Below are 17,473 nucleotides of genomic sequence, written 5' to 3'. Positions count from 1 at the left end.
TAATAATTTTATAACTGCTAAGATTTTGCGCTATGACAGACAGATGGACGAACATTGTCACACAATATTGGTTCTTTTGAACTTTTGGTACTGAACCCTAATCAAAAATATCATCTTAAACATAAGCGTTTACACGAGACATATAAAACAGTTATACTGTTATTAATAAATGAAAAGCTATTGAATCATGTAATTTAAAACACTTAAAAACTTCTTAGAGCTTGTACTAAATTCAATTCACGAAACTAAGCCTGAACAGAACTTTAATTTGCTAACGTTACTTTTCCATTTGGAATGATAAATGATATTTGTGTTTGAGAAACTTAGTTGAAGTCAGGAAAATAATGTTTGTGAACGCTAGAGGAAGGTTATTCTTAGTCCAGATATTGAACATAGTGAATTGTTTGTTTCATGTAATTGTAATATTATTTGAAATTGTGTCAATGTGAAGATGCTCGCTAGTGTGCAAGGCAGCTGCCGCGGGAACAGTTGGAGCTGGCTCGTCCGACCGCCCTTCGGTCCGGTAAATACAGCCTCCTCGCCTCTCGGGTATGGATTATTCGCAACGAGCGACGAGCGGAACCAGTGCGACCCACGCGCTCCCCGTGGCAACTCGTCGGTAGGCTGCGCGCCTCGTAGTTGTGTCCTCGTAGCTCGTAGCGCCCACGTTGCTCGCTGCCGTAGAGCGGGCCGCGCGCTAACTCGCTTAAAGCTCGCGAGCGTTCACGTAATAACATTTTAACCCATAACGCAAGGCTCGCATTTAGCAACGCTCTGAAAGCATGTCATTAATACAGCCTCTATTGTGTTCAAATGACGAGACTAATGTCATATTAAAATATCATGGAAAGCACCTGTGGAACCATTAATTTCTGTGTAATTTTCACGTGATACTTTATTACTTTTGCCAACTAAGTAAGTATTTAGCTATTAAATAAATAAATATTGACATAAACTTTATAACTTTTTTTTAATTAACATAGCTAAAACTTGTAATGTAATAGTACTAATAGTTTTTTAAGTAACAACCAAACTTATTGTGTATAACTATTTGTCAAATTTATAACAACAGGTTCACATGTTGAATAATATATCTACTTCTTTTCTATTCAAAGCGATGAGCCATTTTAACAGGTAATTTGAAAGTGATTAAATGAGGAAAAATAATTGAATACCTTTTTTAATTAACTCCATCCTGTAATTTGTAAATGTCGTTTGATAAAACCAACCAACTCCAAATAAAAATAGAAGACAGCAATATCAACTAGTTTACTTAATTGAGTCCATATAATATGTTTTTTTAAAACTAGCACATATAAACAATAAACGCAACTAATTACTCTGTTTACATAAATTTATTATTTATTAAGATTTCTAATTAAGAAATATAAATATATGTCCTTTAAATTTTTAATGCAGCTTTAGAAAACTATAGAGTGTTTGAGAATATTATAAATTGAACACAATTGTGTTTTACCGCTTTTTGCTCAAGTTTATAGAGTAGGTATATTTAATGATACTTCCCCTCCATTCACTAGGATCCATTTGGGTTGCCACTTAGGGGCCTATTATCGAAGCGAGGCTCTCATAATTTGGGATATGTCATCGGCAATAATAATTAGATACCCTTACCGATATCATAAAATATGAATATTTGAGCAAGTCAGCACATTCTATAGAATTACTATGGTGGTAATTATTTGATATGGTAGTAACTATTCCAATATTTTAATTATGGTTATCTAAAAGGGTTATAAAAAATTCCAAAAACAAGAGCAAAATTTGTGTTTAGTTCTAATTGAGATGATTGACGTACTGACAAAATCCAATTACTGCGCAGATAATTAAAGAACATTGTTTAGCGTAAATGAGTTTCCGGGTTCGATTTTTAGCCGGACCAGTTTAGGAAACAAGATTTCCTGATTGATACGGGTCTTTATACTGTATTTGATGATCATTGTTTACTTTTTTTACAACATAGCGTACGAATATTCCAGCTTGAGTGGTCCTCAAGCTTGAATATTCTTGGAATGCTTGGAATCATTTATTATTATTGCAATTAATAATCTGATAAATATAATATATAATATCTAAATTGTATCAATAATTATAATTAGCAAATATTACTAAACTTATTTTAATTTCATAATTAATTTATATATAAAAAACAATTAATTTTCTTTTGTTAAAAAATATTAAAATTAAACAAAACAATATTTGTTATAATTAAAAAAGTAAAATATACTCTTTTATAATCTAACACCTGTATCAGTATTTTTTGAAACAACACACCTGTGTTTAATAAGAATATAAGTACGTTACCTTTGTTTTATTACAATGTTTTGATAATTAATTATCTGTATTAACGAACCAAAATTACAAATTTATCTCTGGACTCCTATAAGATCTAACATTGAAACCGAAACTAAGTTGGTTCTATTATATATAAAATGCTATTTTACAATCCATATAAATTTAATGTTGATAGATTAAAGTTTTCAATTCCCTTAAATTCCGCTTGCGACGGAATAAGAATACAAAGTGTCACTACATACTTATTCTTTTTCTTACAGTTAAAAATGACTACCTATAGTGAAACTAAATATAATAAACCGGCGATAGAGAAGGAAAAATGGAAATAATGCCCCGTACTAAGCTGCCTGACTAGAATAGTAATAGTGGGCTATTATCGTCCTGTTATGAGTAGGTACCTATACATAGCAGTGGGATATTAATGACTTCTTATAATGACGATGATAAATTCTGTTATTAAAATTATGATTTGTGTATAATAGCAATAATATTAATATATAACATAAACATTTTTTACTAGTTTTTATCTGCGACTTCGTCCGCGTGACCGGGATAAAAGTAGCCTATGTCCTTCTCTATCCCACATAGTACATGTAAGTATATCAAATTGCATAGTGATTGGTTAAGCTGTAAAGTCGTCAAGAGGTAACAAACAAGTACACTTTCACATTTATCATATTAATAAGCATAACAATAAACTCGTAACGTATTAAAGTAATAAAATGAATATTCAAAAATATAAAAATGATCAGCTCTATGCCTTTCATACTTATAGTAACTGCAGCATTACTGCAGGAAAGGAATAGCGGAATGTTGGTATAGGTACATTTCTATATATAATCGAGCACATTTCAACTGCAGTTTCCTGAATTTATACGGGAATACTATATATACAGTAAGGAAAATTTAATTATATAGTTTCAGAAGAAATACGATTGCAGTCTTGGAACACACAACTACATACAGAAATTAATAAATTAAAAGTAAATAAAATTAAGGTAATAAGTTACGAGTAAACACTTTATACAGTACTAGCCAAGTGAAACAGAGTGCAGTTTTAGTTCTATGAACAAAAATGTATAAACTGTTTAAATAGATAATAGATACAGCTTGTGTCTAGTGACAAATGATGAAAAATATTTTATTCTTCTTACTTACAATTATTTGAGACTTTGAGCCAAATACCCGCTGATTACATCAGTAGATGTAGTATCGGATTCGAGAACGCGTACAACTAGACCAAATGACAAATTATATGTACCAAAGTGTAGGTTAGATTTACATAAAAGAAATGCATACTGTACGGCTATTAAAGTTTACAACCATCTACCAAATTACATTAGAGAAATAACAGCTCATACAGTGCTTAAACGTAAATTTAAGAATTGGCTGTTATGTAATGGTTTTTATACTGTTAATAAATATTACACTAAAAGAACAAACGTACTTGACAATCTATGCTAGAAATGCAATTGGTGCTTTTGCTCTTACACACTAATTAATAGGCCCTCATAGTTTGTTAAAATAATTTATTAATTTCGACAACTCATGTACAGGCTGTTATTTTCTGTTTACTGTAATAAATTATATATGTATTATATGACTAATGAAAGGAAATATAATGTAGAATATGTATAAATTTCTCATATTGTTAAAAAATTTGCACGCCGACATAGAGGTAGAATATATACGGGAAACGTAAATCTCTTTCATCAAAAATTACCTACATTCTAGCAAAATAAATTCATTTCATTTCATAACTGTCGTATGAAAATAAAAAATACACAATCATCGTCACTATATCAATCATAATTGTCCATTGCCTACATTAAATATGATCACGAGCTATATTTATTCATTATAAACTCGCTTTCATTCTTGGTATTCACATACTTTGATGACATATTACATACAACGGTTTACGGTTTAACACGAAAGAGTTAAACTTGCAATAAACGTTGTAAGTTGAACTCTTTCATGTTAAACCTTTTTGAGTTCATACTACAATATGCGTGTTTAATATCTGTTTATCTTTAAATATAGAAATAATAAGTGTATAATGTAACAAATTTTATTGTAATTTAGCACATAAAATTACAACTAAATATTATTACCGACTAAACAATGTTCAATCACTACACAGGGTTGATTGTTCAGATAGGCAGTGTTTTAAATTACTCGTATATTTGTAGAACAAACAACCGTTACAATCAAATAGCTCAATTTAGCCTCGATATTACTTACGATAAAACTTATTAATAACAAATATTTACTTACGATAATATTACAAAGCAATAAAAAATTATTACATATATATAAAATTTGCTTCGTAGAAAGTTAACCCCTTTCATATTCGTCACAATATATTTGCCTCTTATGAATTAAAGTTTTGTTCGAAAAAATCAAACAATGGAATTTCTTACCTGTTTTTCTCGACTGAGGCTACTTTCTGAATTAGTCTGTAGATAAAAAATAAATAAATGAAAAAAAAAAACAATCTTTTAGGTATCACAAGAACAAAAAAAAAAAATCAAATTCAAATTCTCCAAGAATTTCCTTTCTCTAAAACTTCGCGAACAGAATTTTTTTTATACAAAACTGCAAAAAAATATTCCATCTGGCAACACTGGAATCAATCATACTAATATCATAAGTGTGCAAGTTTATAGAGATGAATAAATGTTTGTTACTCAATAATGCTTAATAGAATAAAATATAATATTTTATTAGCTCTGAATAGTTTAAATAGACAACGATTCTGAATGACATGGGATGGATTCGGATGATAATTGAAATTAGACACGTGGGAACTTGATTTCGGCAGATATGTTGATTACCTTTCATTCTAATTCAACCGAACAAACTTTAGCAATAAGGTGACCAACTATACACATTAACTGAGTTTTTTACTCTTTTTTCGCAAACCATACTCTTTTCAAACCTGTACTCTAAAAGTACTCATTTGTATAATTTTATACTCATTTGTATTTCTAAAATACTTTTTAGATTATTTTATTTCAATCTTATTAATTAAATATTTAAAATTATTATGACAGTGATTTGAATTTTATTAGAATTTCAGTAGAACATATCCCACATGAAAATTTAAAAGTTTTAATAAAAATTTCCTTATGTTGTCTAGGCACTAATGTTGCTGTTGAAAGTATTTTCACTAGGGAATGATTATTAGAGCAGTGATAAATCGCAACTTTCTGTAAAAACATTATCTGCCGTTTTAACAGACCAATTTAATATGCAAAATGAAAGTTGTTCGGATGTGGCTACATTATTAGACAAACATCCTCATTTATCAAAAAAAATCCACTTCGAAGAAAAACAGGTTTTTAAAAGAAAATAGTTTTAATCGTTTTTTCTTCTTTTTTCTCGCCTATGAAATATACACATCAAAAAAGTCTAAGCAACACATACAAATTTCAATTTTACAATGTGTTTTCGCATCAAATCCTTAGTATTTTCTTATTTATATTATTTAATGTTTTTTTGATATAAAACAACAATTTTTTTTAATCTTCATTAACAATAATTACGAGTAAGTACTATATATACGTAATACAAAGTAAGGTGCCTAATCAACTAAACTTAAAATTAAATGGTTGTACAAAAATTGCATAATACAAGTGTGGCCTCCTCTGTTATGGAGAACTTGCTGGCACCGATTATTCATAGAATCGATGAGACTGTTAATGTTATCCTGCGGCAATTGCTCCCAATGAAATTTTAGTAAGTCCATCAGTTGGGTTGTTGTCACTCCATCCACATCCTTTAAAACACGTCTCTGGAGCATGTCCCATGCATGCTAGATGGGGTTGAGATCTAGCGATTGTGCAGGCTAAGGCAATACCAGGATGTTTTCCCTTGCCAAGTACTCCCGTGTGTGCAAAGCTGTATACAAACGCGCATTGTCATGCATCAACGTGAAATCGGAGGCAAGCATTTGTGCGAATGGACGAACATAAGGCCTTAGAACATCCTCAACGTAATTTACAGCGTTCATGTTACTATTTACAAAAACGAGCTCAGTTCGTCTGTTCTTCATAATACCCGCCCATACTACTACTATATTGTTGAGCCGTTGTATGGATGCACTTCCTTAACGTACGTAACGTCTTTCAGTATTTCCAGGACGATGGTACACTCTTACCCTTCTAGTATCAGGCTTGAAACCAAATCGAGACTCATCGCAAAATAAAATTTTATCCCACTGTTCCCGGGTCCATGTAATGCGTTCTCTACACCAACGAGCGCGATTCCCGTGACGTATCGATGGGCACCTAATTGGCCGTCGTGCTCGTAGGCCATACTCATGCTGTCGATTTTGCACAGTTTGGCAGCTAACAACAATACCATTTGAATTTTGTAGCCTTTAACATATCTCTCGGGCGATTAACATCAACTAGCGTCTTGCAGTCAGTTGTATGTATCGATACACCTTCCTCGACCTGGGTGCTGTTCAGCAGGATCTCCCATGTTAGTGTAATGCTGATGAAGACGGCAAATAACGCTTCTGTTTACACCAAAATACCGAGATACCTGAGATTGACTTCTTCCCGCTTGCAACATCCCTACAGCTCTTTGCATTTCATCTGCGTTCAAATAATGTCACTCTATGACGTAAAATATGTCTCAAAATCCAAATTTGTTCAAAACTTTTTTCAAATTATTGTTTAAATCATAAAATCAATACAGAATACTAAATTTTAATAACCAAAAAAAACGCTATAAAATCTAAACAAATGCATTCGCTTTTGAATTTGTGAAAAAAAAAATGATACTCTATTTTTTTACAACCAGCCAGTATGTCCTTTAAATCAAAAAAGTTTATATAGGTATTACCCACTTGGTAAAAAATTATATAATAATTGATTAATAATTTGAAATAGTATGTGTTGCTTAGACTTTTTTGATGTGTGTACTTGCAAAGTGTACTCTTTTTGAACAAACAATAGTTGGTCACCTTATTAGCAAGAAACAGCTAGCCGAAGAATATGTCAACAAATGATAAAACACATAGTGTTGTGAATGGAATTGCTAAATTTTTTTTCTCTTTTCTCACCCAGGTGACTATTCTATATAATTATTCATTCCAGACCATTTTCATCATCATCATTGCAGACAGCATCCGTTGTGTGTCTAAATATAAAATTTGAAATATTTAACTAGGAAACTAATTGTTCCATGATTTTAAAAATCCTCTACAAACGTAATTAATCCGGGAGATGGGCGATAAACTCGCCCTCTGTCACGTTCCATTTATCTTTTCCAGTGATCTATTTATAATCACTACTTCAGAATTTATCCGGAATTGAACTAGAGAACGATATAGACCGGAATCTTTTGATAGTAATTCCTATCATTGTTACCATCTTAATGAGATTTGTTCATTGACATTGTAGGTATCTAAATCCGATGTCTTTAACATAAAAAGATTCCTATAAACCAATAAGGTAGGAAAATAATATTAATTAATTTAATAGTTTCCTTGGCTCGCCCATGTTTTTTTTTTTATGTTTACCTATAATTGCTGGGCCTACCACCAGACAATGATTAATCCTCACGAGAGCAGGATATTATTAGCTCGATACAGTCTGATAGTATTTTTTAGTTCCTGTTTTATAAAATAAATAATAAACTGTATTTTTAATTAGTAGGTGTTAATTACGACTTCAACTGAGCAAATCAATTATCTCTCGTTCCCGTGGGAATTTCCGTACCTAAAGTGAATTTAAACCGGTTATTGTGAAATTTGGGATCACATGGGATTAATCACGATACTTACTACGAGGTCGTCCCAATAGTATTCCTAGTGATGGTGGCAGGGTAACAGGTCTGTATGATTTAGGATCGTCTGGAGGTTTATCCCTCCAACATTTCATAATGATTATCTCAAAACAACAACATGGATTACTTCCCCATATATATATATATATATATATATATATATATATATATATATATATATATATATATATATATATATATATATATATATATATATATATATATATATATATATATATATATACACATGAATTTTAAGTATAAGTAACTAAAGTATTTAGATTTCATGATTGTCGCATTTAAAGGGCGTTCTTGCGGCAGTGTTCAAGCAAGTGAGTTCTATTTTTATTTCGGGAAAATCCTATTTAAATTTTTCTACTCATAAATACTTTCATGCTTTGTAAGTGAAGCAGTTTTTCAGAATTCGTACTTAATTAGTTAGTTAAGTAAATGGTGCTTTTGCTTTAATTACCGGTTATAGATTTCTGATTATTTGTGTTGTCTATAACAGACTAAACTGTATTATACCTTCTATTTGTACTCTATTGACATAATTAAAACTATTATTGCCTAAATATTTTTTTTATTTGTTATGGTTGACAGATATAAACAAAATTAAGTTTGTTATAATATCATTGCTATATTTATCTCAGTAGTTGTGTGGTCCCGGTATAGAACGGGCCACACATTCCTTTCCCGTGGGTGTCTTAGAAGCAACTAACTAAATTTAATAGTCGAGGAAGGGGCAGCAGCATCCCTCTTAAAACATCACTAAAGCCCAATTGCGATTGCCAAACTGTCTGCCAAGCGTAGCGACTAGGTACTGGCAAAACACCCCTTATGGGGGAGGCATATATTCAGCAGTGGAGACTTGATGGTTGATATGATGAAGATAATTATTCTGAATGTTAACGCAACTTTATTCGTGAAACTTATAAGTAACCGTAAAAAGTAGCAGTGTCCTTTTCACTCATCAATAGCAAACACCACCTAGGGGTATATTAAGATTTTTGAATTGTGTATATGGCAAGAGGTAATTAACAGTAAATTAACTTTCACATTTTTTTTATATTAGTAGGGATAAATATGTACGAGTATATTTAGTAGGTGCAGAACGCTAGTGTGTTAATCTTATTCATACTTCACTAGTTTTCTTTTTACATCTCTGCGAGCGACCTCTTGGGAACATTATTGCCGGTATTATAAAGAGATTATAGGCTTTGAAAAATCTTTGTAGAACAAAGACTAGAGAGAATACCTATACTGAATAATTTTGTTTCATAGACGATACTATATCTTTATAGTTAGCTAACCATTCTCCTGCAAAAATATTTCTAACAATTTTTGTTACATTTACAAAATTTCAGCCATTAGGTATATACTTTCATGGTAATTATAGACGGGTATGTAATTTTCTTCGAACCTGTTTCAGATGGATCATCAATTATTGAATTATTAGCTGACAATAAAATGAGTGTGTGTATCAGTTATTGAAACAAATTTAACCAACTTCTAATATATATGTATATATATATATATATATATATATATATATATATATATATACCTAGTACCTAGTTGCCACACTTGGCAGACAGTTTGGCAATCGCAATTAGACTTTGGTGATGTTTTAAGAAGGATGCTGCTGCCCCTTCCTCGACTATTAAATTTAGTTAGTTGCTTCTAAGACACCCACGGGAAAGGAATGTGTGGCCCGTTCTATACCGGGACCACACAACTACTGAGATAAATATAGCAATGATATTATAACAAACTTAATTTTGCTTATATCTGTCAACCATAACAAATAAAAAAAATATTTAGGCAATAATAATTTTAATTATGTCAATAGAGTACAAATAGAAGGTATAATACAGTTTAGTCTGTTCTAGACAACACAAATAATCAGAAATCTAAAACCGGTAATTAAAGCAAAAGCACCATTTACTTAACTAACTAATTAAGTACGAATTCTGAAAAACTGCTTCACATACAAAGCATGAAAGTATTTATGAGTAGAAAAATTTAAATAGGATTTTCCCGAAATTAAAAAAGAACTCATTTGCTTGGACATTGCCGCAAGAACGCCCTTTAAATGCGACAATCATGAAATCTAAACACTTTAGTTACTTATACTTAAAAGATAATGTTAATTTAAGAGCTTCAATTACAGAGATTACCGCGAAAGAATATGCGACTAAAGTCACGAGGTACATGGCGCTCACGATTATTTTTTCTGGACGAGTGAGCATTTTTCTTGGCCTCTTACAAATGACCGCTTAGGTAGGTAGCCACTGAGAAATCTTTTTCACATTTTATTTTCCCTGAAGATACTTCCATTATCCTGTTAATGGAACGGTGTTCAGAGATGCCCAAACAATGTATGCCTATCTAAAAGTAGGCGTTATTTGTAACACACGTGGACATTATGTCCTCTGTAAGGGACAAGCAATAGAAATATTTTTCATTTCCGATCAAAATATGGAATAGATCGCAAGCAGGTTTCGATTTTTATTCAGGAAACAAACGTTATTAAATCTTTGACAATATCAAGAATTAATGATATCTCAGACTAGATATAATTCTCATTGCTCAATTGCTCAAAAAATTATCCAAGTAATGTAATTCTTCACAACATTAACACAGTTTATACTTTCGGTTATTAATTTCATTTGTAATCATTAACTATTGAATCTTTTTCAGTATAGGCAATTTATACTTTAATAAATTCAATATACTGCAAAAAATTATATGCAACAAAAATATGAGTTTTAAATGACATGAGACCCAAACAATGATGAATGGGCGAATAAGAGAAGATACGACCAAATCACTGAATTAAGATCGGAATGGAACGAAAACAAAGAACGAATGAATGATGATAACGAATAATTGAATTATTTGTAGATTTGTATCTAAATGGAGATCGTTGGTACAACACAAAAAAATAATAGAACACGGACGGTATGTTTATGGAACATAAATCTAAATGAAATCAAATTTATTATAGGTTTTTGTTTTCTTATTTTAGAATTTTTTTTTTAACTTGGAATGGTAAAGCCTTCTGACGGTCGCAGGTTTTTTGATGAGTTAGAATAGAATCGTTACTCTGCCTGCACTTTTGGTATACGCTGGCACCAGTGATAGATGATGAGTGAGAATAAAAGCAGGTAACTTAACCCATGAATCGTGACGAATTCCACAAAAATTAACCACAGTCATTTCCAGAAGAAATTTCGTGGAGATCGACCTGATATGGTACATATATTGCTAGCAATGAAGCTATTGGATCTCATTACTGACAATTCTCTCCGACGATTGCAGGCTGTCACACAAATCGAAACAATCGAAACAAGCTTGTCGGTGGGACAGAACGATACCTATGCAAACGACTTTTAATTTTTCTCTCTGAAGTGGCATAATTAATTAAAATAACGTTGCGATTGCAAAATTATTAAACTTCTTTTTTTTTAATAATAAAATATCTTAGCGACATATTAGGTATACAGTATCTAACGATACCTCATTTATTACAATCGGTTCAGTCGTTTGCTCGCAACGAGGCAATAAAAAGCACCTAATATAAGTAGTTACTTTTCCTTACTATTAAAGTATAGAAATCTGGTGGAAGTAAATTACATTTTCTCTGTGGCTAGTCATAGATGTGTTCTGGAGCTTTTTTAAGGTTTATGTAAGACTTTATTAGTAAAACTAACGTTATAAAATCATATACTGTCCCAATTCCTAGAGTAAAGAATTGTTTAGTAATGGGTTCTAACGGCTCCGTTCCTAGCAGTATCAGATAAACGTCCACGTGGTCTCCTCTGTAAACTATCATGGTTAATTCATATTACGATGGGAAAATGGGCTTTATCGCCACTCATAGGCACGATTCCATTTTCATCCCATTAAAAAAATATCTAGTGAGTTTCACAAATTTCTCAAAGCACTTATCTATTATTATACTTACTAAAGTTTAACGATATAATACATTTGAATACAATATTCTTATTCCTGTTAATTCATTCATTATTTAAGTAAATGGTAACTACGTTAATTTATATATACGAATGTATGTATATAATCAATAAAAGCTACCATACACGACATGACTTTTATGAGTTCAAAAAACTTTAGTTTGTATTTATTATGTGTCTAATAATTTGGAATTCATTATATCATAAAGAATATTAAACTTACTCGATAATCAGGTCATTCAGATTCAATTGGCTGATTGCCTATTGTATTTCCAACCAAACTATACTGGATTCGAATTGTTTACCTACCGCTGAACGCAGGCATTGTGCAGCCAATAAGCAAATAATAGGATATATTTCCACATTGAATTTGGTATTCATGGACATGATTTTCATACATAAATCTTTTTACACCATTTAAAGAATATAAGTAAGAAAAGTGACTTAATAAAAAAAAGTATTTCAAATATTTATGATCTTGCTTTATTTCCACATTTCCGCTTCCTTTACTCTTAATTATAATTAAGTTATATATTCATTATAGAAATATATATAAAGTAATATATTCATTATAGAAATATTATTTAAATATGAAGATTACATATTTAATAACCGAAAAAAATGGTTTTCTTTCGTGTAATATAATCATCATTTGATAATCAATACATATAATAAAATCATAACTGGCCGCTATCTGTTCATGGAAGATATATAAGAAAAACGAGTATAGGGTGGCTTAATGAACGCAATAGAGCCCAAAACAATGATTTTTAGATTTTTTGTCTGTTTGTCTGTACGTTTGTGCACGCTAATCTCAGGAATGGCTTAACCAATTTGAATGCTGTTTTCACTAATGCTTTGCGGTTGGCTACAATCAGTTCATAAATAAAAAAGTTATATTAATGTAAAGAATCACACATAAAATGCTATAAAAATAACCAATCAGTTAAAATGACTGAAACTTTTTATTATATGTATTGATTTCGAAAATTCTATCTACTCATGCAAAGCCAGATTGAATCGCTAGTATTGAATATGTTATGAAATAAATAGAATTAAATAAGATCATGAGGACACTTTTATTCAATAAAATTTTAACAATAATTGTAGAAATTATACAAAATATTAAATAATATATTTTAGAGACACATGGCAAAAACTGACACCACGCGTGCGTGATTGATAAGGGTACGTGATACTCTTAGTACCTACTATTTATCTTGTGGTGTACCTTACATAAAAATATAAAGATTGGTAATAATTATGTACGTATACTCATATAAAAAAAAAGCTACTTCAATCGTGAAGAACAGAAACACGCCGATAAAAACCGAGATGATTCGCATGAATAAACAAAAGTTTAATTATTTTGAAGTTCTAAAGTGTAAGTTGATTTAGTTGAAGATAATTTAGGGTTACATACTTGTGCGATGCGTAGACACTAAACAAATAAAAAAAAATAAACTTACTGTATAGTAACTGAACCTACTCGTATGAGTAGGTTCAGCTATTTAAATGCAATTAGAAGAATTACAAAAATAGTGTACAAAAATTTTGCAAGAAAAGCAATTTCCCAAATCAAGCTCTAAATGCCCACGAATTGAAACTATAAATATGATAATTATTTAAAAAAATATTCTCAAATTACAGGTAAGCTATGATATGACGCTTACCTTTCTCATCTTTCTATATCCAATCTATCTACTTCTGCTTATTATTCCTAAAGACGTACATACTCACTGAACATAAATACAAATAATCTGATAATAATGAATACCGAAATGAACACTCAACACAAAAGCTGTATTGTCATTCCACAACAGTAAAACAAACATAAAACAAAAATGGCTTATTCCCGCTCGTCGCCGCCGACGACGCCCTGTCTCGTCTGTTCGCGGTCTTTCATTTTACCCGTCATAAGTCGTCTCGCCCTCGGATACCTACATATATGCACACACCGCAACTTTCAACTGAAACATCTCTCATGAGAGTGAAAAATTTGGAAAATAGGTATTTGTCCTCTGCGTGTGCATGATATTTCGTATGTATGAGTAATTTACGAACTACCTCACTCATGATAAATTACTAGACCGTATAGGTTTAGTATTTTCATGAATATATTTTTATATAATAAAATTTTACTTTCTAAACTTTTAAAGTAATTTACTTTACACGTCTAGTGCATGCTAAGTAATACCAATCTACTTAATATGTTAATATAATTTTCGTTGGATGTATATTCGCGTCCTTTTTTTCGTTCTATATCCTATTCCACATCTGCTCGGAAAATGATAAAAAAATGATAAAATGATGTACACTCTTCCCTCGAAAAAAAGGGAGAGAGTGCATCAAGCGGAAGATAGTTTTATATTGTTGAATAATAACTATCATGAGCCACACTATAATGTAACTATTTATGTCGGCTTTACTCGTGTTTTAATTTGAACCGTACTCATGAATAAGTGCTCCTATTGACTTCGAATTTGTCGGAAAACTCCGAATTTAAAACGTGACTAACACCGACATAAATAACTACAATACAATTTTGTATGGAAAAGTATTAGTATAATACTACTGTAACGGCAGTTATACTAAAATCCATTTTTGGATTTTTCCAATCCAGGTTGGATCTTTTTTTCATATTTCAATCGGTGATTAGCTATGATTGCGCACCAAAACTAATATAAAATTATATAGATATCTGCATCAAGACCACTTCCACTTCCAACAAAAAGTTTATATGACATCTATGTAACCAATAATTAAATTTTAAAATTTTGTACTATAATGTAGCTTCGTTTTAATGATACCTATCGATAGCGACATTTTTAACAGAGGCATTATGAATAGTAACACTTGGATATTCATTCATTTTATTTTCAGTGACGGATTTTCACATTTGCCTTTAATAGGTTATTTAAATTATATCACCTACTATTCGATGCCCTAGTTAACAATCATTTTTATTCAATTTTTTTTTTACAATAAAACTGTAACTTTTGGCCTTAAATTTGCCGCCTCTTAAATCTGCCACCCTAGGCTCCAGCCAACTCAGCCTGCTGGTAAATCCGCCACTGTTTATTTTGTTGATACTTTTAGGTGGTATTATCAATATAGGAGCAATACCGACTCTTAAATAACATAGCGATTCTGTTTACTTACTCCGTGATTTAAATATATAAGCCCGCTTTTAAATAACGTAATGATTACTTACCTACTGAGGTTTTTAACTAGGTAAGCAGCTAATGAAAATATAAATTATTAATAAAATTGTGATGACAAATATGGATACTTAAGGTATAAGTAAATACATTATTTTTAAAATAAAGCAAATTAATTTACCTACACGTTTTTTATACAGTAAATACTTATCTCCATATTTACGCATGATATTTGTTTAAGAGCGTAGGTTACATACTGAATCTTACCGAAGTATAGTAATTGAATAATTTACAACATTTATAATATTTTTTTTATGAGTTGAAGATTTCAACAGAGAGAAGCTATATCCTCGCGATTTGATGTGGCTAAAAAAAGCTCTGATATAACACTAAATTTAGATTTTGTTGTCCATAACCGTAACTTTCAAAGTAAAATACGAAGTAGGTGTAAAATTTATAACGATAATTATACATACATATATATATATATATATATATATATATATATATATATGCAAACGTACAAAACATATATATTGTATATATATAACGTTTCAAACGTATTTGAAAATTGACAGAGAATTCTGACATTGCTACACTATGATAAACTTCTGTATGAACGGTCTTAAATTAATAATATATCTATATACCTGTCGATAACAAACATTATGCCTACCTATATTCCTGGAAGGAGATGAAAACATTAAATATTGAAATCATTTCTCTGTTATCGATCTGCTCGTAATTACATTACTTCTTGTTCATTATGATATTATTTTATTTATTATGTGATTATTATATTAATAAATATGTTCACAACTGCAATCCCCAATGGAGTCCTTAGAGACTGTTGTTGAACATAACGTAACGTAAACAAAGTACCAGAGGACCAAAGGTAACGTAACGTAAACAAGTCGTTTGCTTGGGCATTTCTGTCCCATTCGTGTTTCTACCGTGAAGCAGTTATGTTTGCATGGCTGTGTTTCGGTTTGAAGGGTGAGATATGGTAGTAAATTTACTGGGTACAGAGGAATAACACTTGAGTCCTCAGGAATGGCAACGTATAGGAGGTATCATAGGCGAAACAGTATACTCTGTTATGTCTATGGTACTTCTCATGTCTATAGGCGATGGTTTCCATCAGGTGGGCCGTCAGCTTGTTTGATTATTTGTTTCATTCGATTGATATATATTATTTGAACAGTTTTAAAGTCAGGTTTTTAAAGTTTTTTTTTTATATATTGATAATTTCCTTTACAATCGAAAATCTACTGTTATCAAATAACAAATAAATATTTAGAATTTTTGTTAATGTATATTATACTAAAAGGAGACTATACAAAAATCAACTACTTGGGTACCCTTGTCCCACACGTGTTTGTTAGTCCTCAAAAATAGCAACGCATGAAGGATACATAGACGTCACAGTATACTCTGTCATGTTCATGGTGCTCTTGTCATCTCATGCTCTATGTGCTCATGTCTATAGGAGACGGTTACTACTATCCCTATCTCACCTGACGGAAAGTGGCAACCATCTACTTGTTTGCCAATCTAAGTTGCATATTTTTTTTCGCTAATTGACATTGCTACTAAACATATGATAAACGGTAATATCGTCTTATCACAAAAAAGTTAAACTTTCAATAAACAGGTATTGAACATACATGTTTAGACGACTTAAGGCAAAAACGTGTCTATCATTTGTTTATGTGTAAATGAAAAAAAGGCAATTTTATTAAATATTAAAGGTATTTAAAATAATAATTTTTATTATATTGATGTATATATTTTAGTACATAAAATAAAAAATTAACGTTATTACACTAACTAAATAAACACGGATTAGATAAACAGTTTTTGTAGATGCAACCTGTATTACAATTAACTTTGAAACAGAAATTGAAGGTTCACGTTTTATATCTTATTGACCAAAACCATACAGCAAAAAAAATATACGAGTTCAAATCCTATCGGAAGCTTAAATTTCCGTTTAATCTAACATTTATACGTAAAACATGTAGGTACATTTTACTATATCTAATTTAGTTTTACACCTAAATTATGTATTACACACTAAATTATATATTAAAATTGTTTGAGTCAAACAATTTTACTAGGTAATTTAGTTCAATACCTACTAAGAACACTGAATTCAGAAATAACATTTAATAGAGATTGGATAAAGTTATAGTAATAAATGCTTATAATTAAAGGAGTGTA

At 30.8% G+C, this 17,473-nt stretch overlaps 1 protein-coding gene across 1 annotated transcript in view; it reads left to right on the top strand.

Moving 5' to 3' along the window:
- Positions 1-433: 433 nt before the first annotated feature.
- The window catches only part of LOC113517025 (uncharacterized), a 37,317-nt gene continuing 20,277 nt past the window's right edge, over positions 434-17,473 (top strand). Inside the window, exon 1 of the mRNA XM_052899577.1 lies at positions 434-915. The gene's annotated coding sequence lies outside the window, so the exon portion shown is untranslated. The remainder of the gene's footprint in view (positions 916-17,473) is intronic.

The sequence above is a fragment of the Galleria mellonella genome, unplaced genomic scaffold, assembly GCF_026898425.1.
Source record: "Galleria mellonella isolate WM207_F2 unplaced genomic scaffold, CSIRO_AGI_GalMel_v1 utg588, whole genome shotgun sequence".
NCBI classification, from domain to species: Eukaryota; Metazoa; Arthropoda; class Insecta; order Lepidoptera; family Pyralidae; genus Galleria; species Galleria mellonella.
Note: the sequence above shows the minus strand (reverse complement) of the source record. Positions and strands in the feature narration are given on the sequence as shown.